The 7,518-nt window shown below is 35.3% G+C and overlaps 1 long non-coding RNA gene across 1 annotated transcript; it reads right to left on the bottom strand.

Moving 5' to 3' along the window:
* Positions 1-1,312: 1,312 nt before the first annotated feature.
* Positions 1,313-2,078, bottom strand: LOC124461001. The gene is made up of 2 exons (XR_006954890.1): positions 1,878-2,078; positions 1,313-1,798 (listed from the first exon to the last, which is right to left on the bottom strand). It is a non-coding gene; the product is annotated as an uncharacterized LOC124461001 (long non-coding RNA).
* Positions 2,079-7,518: the final 5,440 nt, after the last annotated feature.

Below are 7,518 nucleotides of genomic sequence, written 5' to 3'. Positions count from 1 at the left end.
TTGAAACAGATTTAATTTGGATAACTTTTTTTAACTTTAAAAAAAAGTGGCCCAGTTATGACTCAACTTAAGAAATTCACTGAAAATAAGAAAATATGAAAGGAATGTCACACGAATTGTTGTGATTTAATGGTTTACTTATTATGAAGGGCTTCAAAGCCAAAAACAATGAAAAACCCAAAAGAAAATGGCCATAAATGAGAACGATTTTAAGCCCTCGTCGTCCATGTGACTTTCGCAGTTTTTGCAAGTGAAATAACTTGCTTGCATATTAGCGCACTTCGAATGAACATTCCCGATGGAGATCTTCCAGAATATTCTTGGACAAACTGGTCTCAATATGTAAATTTCCTTTCCTTGTTGTTAAACAACAACAAAAATGTTGGAATTTGACAATTTTACATAATCCGAGTGCAAAAAAAAATGGGACATAACTGGGCACCCCAGCTAAGTCATAACCGGGCCTTTTTATAGTTTAAAGTTTATATCTATATTTTTTATATACACTACATAATCACATAAATTTTTATAGAATCACAAAATATACGGCAAATACAATACTTTGATGCATTGCACTCACCTTTTCACTGTTGATTTCACAAAATTTTGATACTTTGAAAAAAATGGAAAACAACTTTTTCGCACGATTTTCAAAACGATGTTTGGTACGCGTATATACAATACGATTATTAACGTTGGGGTCTGTCCAAAAACTGCAGAACGTCTAACAAACATGATTTACAGGGCTCAAACTGTCATTCAATACCGCATTTCAAAAATATTTGAGAATGTCACAACTGGGCCTGAGTCACAACTGGGCCCTCTCCCCTAGTGTTTCAGTTCTTAGTCGCTATATCTTAGACGATACAAATATCCAGCTACACCACTGGTTGTAAATGGAAATCTAGGCAGTACTCGATTTATTGAGTTGGCAAATTGACGACGAAGATTTTTCATTCGGGCCATACGACGACGCAGTACTCGATTCATTGAGTTGGCAAATTGACGACGAAGATTTTCCATTCGGGCCATACGACGACGCATTCGTTCATCATTTCTTGCCCCAGCTCTCCGGGGTACACTTGGTGGAGTGAATATTTTTCGCATTATATGAATCGCGTCTAATTGTCGGTTTCTGTGGGTAATTGACTAACTTCCATTTGTTGCAGAACGACGTTTGGCTGGAGCGGGAGCACGACGTCGACGACTAGGTTCATCTAATGTCGATCGATCGCGCTCATCGATCTCGGTGGGTTCGATTCTTGACGAGCAATTCGATATCTTTGGTGGCTTCAATAAAGGTGGTTAGACATCCATTCAGAAAATATATTTTCTATAACTCACTAAGTATTTGAATTGGAAAATGAATGGGAAAGAAAACAATTTTTTAGTGGGAAAATTGTGATTATTGTTAGGAGAGTTAGGTTTGTTAGGAATCTGCTTTTTGGAGTGATTTAAATGATGCCAAGATTTGAATGTAAATGAAAAGTCTAGGAAACGTTGATGGTATAAAAATCCTTCATCCTTCATCCTTAGTTTTTACACTAAGATACATTTTTTTATACAATTACATTTTTGACATCCTCAAAATCCAGTAACTTTTAGATGACCTTAAGAATATCCTGAGGAGCCTGCAGCTAAGATCTACTGCGACGCAGGAACCGAGGCAACTTCAGCTAAGATCTACTGCGACGCAGGAACCGAGGCAACTCCATCCAAGAGCTTTTGCGACGCATCTATTGGGACAGAGCGAGACCAGTTCCAGTGTCAGTGCAAGTGCAAGGCCAAATTTGAGGAACTGAAGAAGTCAATGGACGAATGGTTATCTTTCGATATTTAAAAATTGGCTTAACAGTCAACTTTCTATGTAAACTTACCGAATTTTGTGTAAAACATGCAGCATAATCTTTGAAAACATTGTTTTACTGATGAAAATAAACAAAATATATAAAGAAATATTTTTGGAATTTTTGTGATTTATAGATAGTCGTAAAAAGAATTGTAAAGAAATTTGAGAATTGTGACAATATTGTCGTGTGCAAAGTAAAGTTTATTTTTAGTTTTGACATAAAACTCAAATTTCGGACTGTTCCGAATAAATTTATTTAGCAATTTAGAAAAGAACACACACAAAATATTCCATACATTTCGTTTCAAGTGACGATTTTAGCATACCCTTTAAAAAAGTAGTTTACATTTAAATGGAACATATATTCGTATCGATATTTATAACAATTATATCTCAATAGCTTATATAGCTTTACAATCAATTTTGAAGAATCAAATTCTAGTCTTGAGACTCTATAATTGCTTAATTTGGAAGTTTACAAATGAAACTAATAAAATTCAAAATTTGATACTCAAATGAAATTTTGTCATCGATTGATCTGAAATCCTTTATAGTCCCCGGGGTCAACTTCTCAAAAGGAGAAGTTGTGTGTATCGTGTACACATATCTACACGAAGGCTTACGAAGTTATTTTCGGAATGGGCGGGAAATGTTTATAATAATCAAACAGAAACTGGTGTTAAAATAAAAATTTCAAATAAACTTTATTGTCACTACAGTATGTGGTCAATAAATTTATTGTCAATGAATCATCAATGAAGTCATTTTTATTTATTCAAATGTTGTAAAGTTGATCACATTAATTTCGTAGACATTCTAGTCACTAAACGACTATCTTCTTCAATGGCAGGTGATTTTATTTTATTGGATTGCTAAAGCCATGCCAAAAAAAGCAAAAAAAAAAAGAATCTAATAAAAAAGGATTGTGAATCCATTCGAAAACTCAGAATTCAGATTACCTTACCTAATTTCATTTCAAGTACTTGTGGGTTTGAGGAACGAATTCGGTGGCTTCTTATATAGTTAAGAAATAAATTCAAATTAACGTAAAAACTTTTCAAACGTTTCAATATTAATGTTAACTCTAAAACTGGTATTATTTCGAACGATACGTTAACCTACATTTTAGCATAACACTATTCAAGACTTTTGCTAAGAAAAACTTAATATAAACTTACCTTCTTTCTCTCTTTGTAGCATTAACCTATTTGTGTGTCGTAACAGAAGCCTGTGAAGATATTTCTTAAGATCACTCAAAGGATCCTTCTGGTGAAGCGGCAAAATGTGTAAATTTCCAAGAAACCACAAGAAAACTAAAAGGAAAGAAAACATATTATTCACTCTTGAAGCATATAGCATATATATATATATATATATATATATAACCACGAGACTACAGATATTTAGTTGTAAAGTAGTTAAACACCTCAAAACTAACAAGTTAAAACCATGAAGCCAAGCGAAAGGAACAAAGTTGAAGCCAGATTACGATCTACAACAATTTAACACACACGGGGCAAACGAATTGTTCGATTTTTGTTTTTATGTTTGATAATTGCAATAAAGGTTGTATTTGAAAATGCTTTATTAATTTAAACAATTAAAAAAAAAAGAAACAAAAACAAAAAAATGTATACACAAATATAGCCCGCCCCTGAAACTGAGCTTAAAGTCTCATGTTTATCTCTGGTAAAGGAGTATATATATATACACACACATTGATATATATATATATATATGTATATATATATATATATATACACATTGATATAAATTAAACACTTCCTTCACTCACTTTATATATACACATTGATTTAAATTAAACACTTCCTTCACTCACGGGTTAAAAAAATGAATTTTTATTTATAAAGTCACTTTTATTACAATACAGTATGTTTTAATTATAACTGAAAGATGCTGACTTTGGTGAGAGAATTCGGCGGAGTTTAAGCGAAGTTACCGGTTGGTTTGTACTTAGGCTCAAGACTGATTTGCTATGGTTCGATTATGTTGGATGAAGGCTTGGGTAATCGACGTCGTCGCAGGCGGCGGCGTTGGCTGAGTCCAATAGTCCACTTTAAGTGCGTGGGACCATTCTTTGTTTACACAAGTGTTCAGGACCATTCTTTGTTTATTGCCGAAATTTGTGAAGTGGTTCTGCGTATGCACCGAACCCGACACCATTCTTCTAAGGCCTGGGAAAGTGGGGTGCAGGCTTATTGTTTATCCTAGCGATCGGACTGTTACTTGAGATTGGCGATCATGCGACAAATGGGTATGTGACGATTGAGTGGGGTTGACCAATGGGTATTGCATGTGATGATGAAATAGGGTCGACCAATGGGCATGCGGTTAATGGGCATGTGTTGACGGACTTGCGTTTATGGCTTCTATGTTATGGTATGATTTGTGATAGAAGTGCTTAACTCCTCCCCCTTTAAGTGCGGACGTCCTCGGTCGCAACAACATATTGGACAGGCCCGATTGAGACTTCCATTGGTGGACCATGGTTGCCTATTCCGTGGCTGCAGTATTTTTTGATGATGCAATATGTTATCATCGCAGCTGCTAGAAGGGTTAGAATAATCCAGTTTGATGAAGACATAATCAAGTTGTTTCTTTGGATACGCTCCAGATTATTAGTATTATTGATGTGTAACTCCTTGATCATTTCCAGCGATAGCTTTTCACCTCTCTGCTGCTTATTTGATAGTAATTGTAACAGCGGTGGTTGAACCTCGGCTTCACAATATACCAGGAGTCTTCTATAATGACTGTCGCGTTTTCCGCTTGGATTATGAAGGTGCCTTCTAGGGTGATGTTTTCTCCATTGATGCTGACGTCCCCTTGGAATTGGTTCAGCAGCAAGGTACCGGGCATTATTTCCGAATGGGATTTTACGTGCTGGTTGTTGATGACCTTACATTGGGGATTCCTTCTTTGCAAGTAGGTTCTTATACATTTGCTGTTTTCTAAATTAGTCAGATCTTCCAGTTTACAAATTGTCTTACCATTATGAATTTTACAATTACTCTTATTGGTTAACCCGAAGTATTGTCTTGTTACATTCCATGATGTTTTCATAGTCTATTTCTTCTATAAATTTTGGATATTTAATTGGTATTGCTAGGATTTGTTTACAAATTTCATTGATTACTCTGGGAAGGCTTACAATATAAAGGAGTGATCTACCATCTGAAGCTACACTGACCTCAGCAAACTCTATTAATTCTTCATTATTTATAAATGTTAAACTCTCTTTTTTAATTGTTTCGATGAAAACTATTTCGGTAGAAGATAATATTAGTGAATTTACTGTATTGGCCTTGGCCCAATCGATTGCGTAGATAATATTTGTTATTTCTTCTCTTAGGAGACTTAATTTAAATTTGGTTATTTCAATTTCTTTTGACTTATTATTAGATTCGGGTTTACCTCTAATTAATATGGTATTGGTTATCTTAATAAAATCGTTTATCTTATTCTCTATTAGATTATTAATTACGACCTGCCGATTATTGTTTACCAATTGTTCATTGATCTTATTTACCACAATCATATGATCTTCATGATCAGGTGTGCCCGCTAACCATTTCCACGCCGTGCCAAGTATATCAAGCGATCTTTTGTTTCTAAACTGCATCGGCTGAAGCCTCCTCAGTTCATTCTGTATCCGCGTTATCTCATAGGCCAAAAAGGCTGATACGGATACTTCTTTTAAAACGGATATGGACATTTGATATTTTTCTAGTTCGATGACATGGACGATTTTAAAGGTTCCATTCTGCCGCGCGGCTAACCCAGTTTCCAACATGACCACTCTTGACTTAGTGTAGTCTAATATGGTTGTGTGACAACAGCAAAGTGGTAACATAAGCAATCTGTCGGAAAAGGATGTTTATCAATATTTCAAGTGGTTTTATGAACTATCCTGCCTGACCTGGTTTTAACTTTGGTATTAAGATCTTCGGCTACTATTTCTTTTTTATATCTAGACGTTAGTTTCGAACCTAATCGTTTATTAATCCTAACGTAGATGATTTCACCTGGATTGTAAATTTTTATGGGTTTTTTGATTTGTTATGGTACCCTAGGTCTTTGTTTTGTTTCTTTAAGATGTTTTCTGAAATCTTTTCCCTTTCGAGTGCTAATTTTTCTGGTGTATGGATTAAATTTGTTGCGAAAAATGCTTCTATTGGCTTTTTATTGGTTGTACTGTGGATTGTTTTATTGTATTCATCGACAGCCTTGAATATTAAATCCTCAAATTCCATTTCGGGGTGCTCTAACTTCAAGCATCTCATTATTTCCGTATATGTGGAATGAAATCTTTCTATTTGGCCGTTGCTGGATGAAGTATAAGGTGGGGTAGTGTGGACTTGTATCCCTAACTGATTATTTAAAAGAAATTTTATTGATGCAGAATTTAAAGCCTTTTCGTTATCCATTACCATGGTTTTCGTCATACCGAAGGCTATCAATAACTCACGTAGGGGCACTTTAAGATGTTCTGCTGCTTTTGAGTTTACGAGTTTAACTTGCGCATACTTAGAAAATTTGTCTATGGCTGTTAAAATTATCTTATTTTGGGTGGAATATAAATCAATATGGATTATTTCGCCTGGATATGTCGGAATAGGGGTTGGTTGTATTTCTTGATTCGGAGGGTGTGTTTGATACTTCGAGAGTTTACATGTTTGGCAAGAGTTTACTATTGCTTCTACCTTTTTCTTCATACCGGGGAAAAAATACTCAGATAAAATTTGTTTTTTATTTTCGATGGAATTTCTATGTGCTCTAAGGTGTTCTTTAATTATGATTTCTTGTTCTTGGGTCTGATCATGGACATCTACAGTTTGGGTTTGTGTGAATCTTGCCTTGTAATTCCTAAAATGCTCCGGAAAAATTTGTTGAATTTTCCCCATGATACTTTCGGAAGTGAAAATACCATTTACTATTCTCGGATCCATTTTTTCCTTTAAAATAGTTACAAGGTTGTTTTCGGAATAATTACTTCTCACTATTGTATGTCTGTGGTATGTGGGGAATGGTATTTCGAATGTGGTGGATTCGTTATCACCAGTGAGGATAAATAATTGGTTTTTTAAGACATTGATGGGTACTTCCATTGCTGGAATGAGTTCATGCCCTGAGCTTTCATCACTGTGGACTGTAGCTGACGCACTACTAGCATTTATGTTAGTAGGGTTCCTAGAGAGTGCGTCTGCTACGACATTTGAGCTACCCGGTTTATATTTTAACTCGTAGTTATATTCCTCCAGGTAACTTTTCCATTTCTTCAGCTTTATGTTGTTATTTTTTGGGCTGAGAGCATAAGTGAGAGTCTGGTGGTCGGTGTAAATGATCACCTTGGATTTGCCGTATACATACATTCTTAGCTTATCCAATGCCCATAGTATTGCTAGCATTTCTCTTTCATTTGTGGCATAGTTTTCTTCAGCTTTGGATAACGCACGGGAAAGAAATGTAATGGGTCTCCCATTCTGTTCTAGAGAAGCTCCTAGTGCGATGTTTGAGGCATCGGTGGTTAGATGGAACTCTTGTTTAAAGTCAGGATATGCTAGCATAACGTCTTGTGACACTAATGCATTTTTTACTTTCTCAAAGGCATCGATTTCGGCTTCACCAAATCGGATTTCGATCTTGCT

This window comes from Drosophila willistoni, unplaced genomic scaffold, assembly GCF_018902025.1.
Source record: "Drosophila willistoni isolate 14030-0811.24 unplaced genomic scaffold, UCI_dwil_1.1 Seg17, whole genome shotgun sequence".
NCBI classification, from domain to species: domain Eukaryota; kingdom Metazoa; phylum Arthropoda; class Insecta; order Diptera; family Drosophilidae; genus Drosophila; species Drosophila willistoni.
The sequence above is the reverse complement of the archived record's forward strand: the minus strand, read 5'-3'. Positions and strand labels throughout refer to the sequence as shown.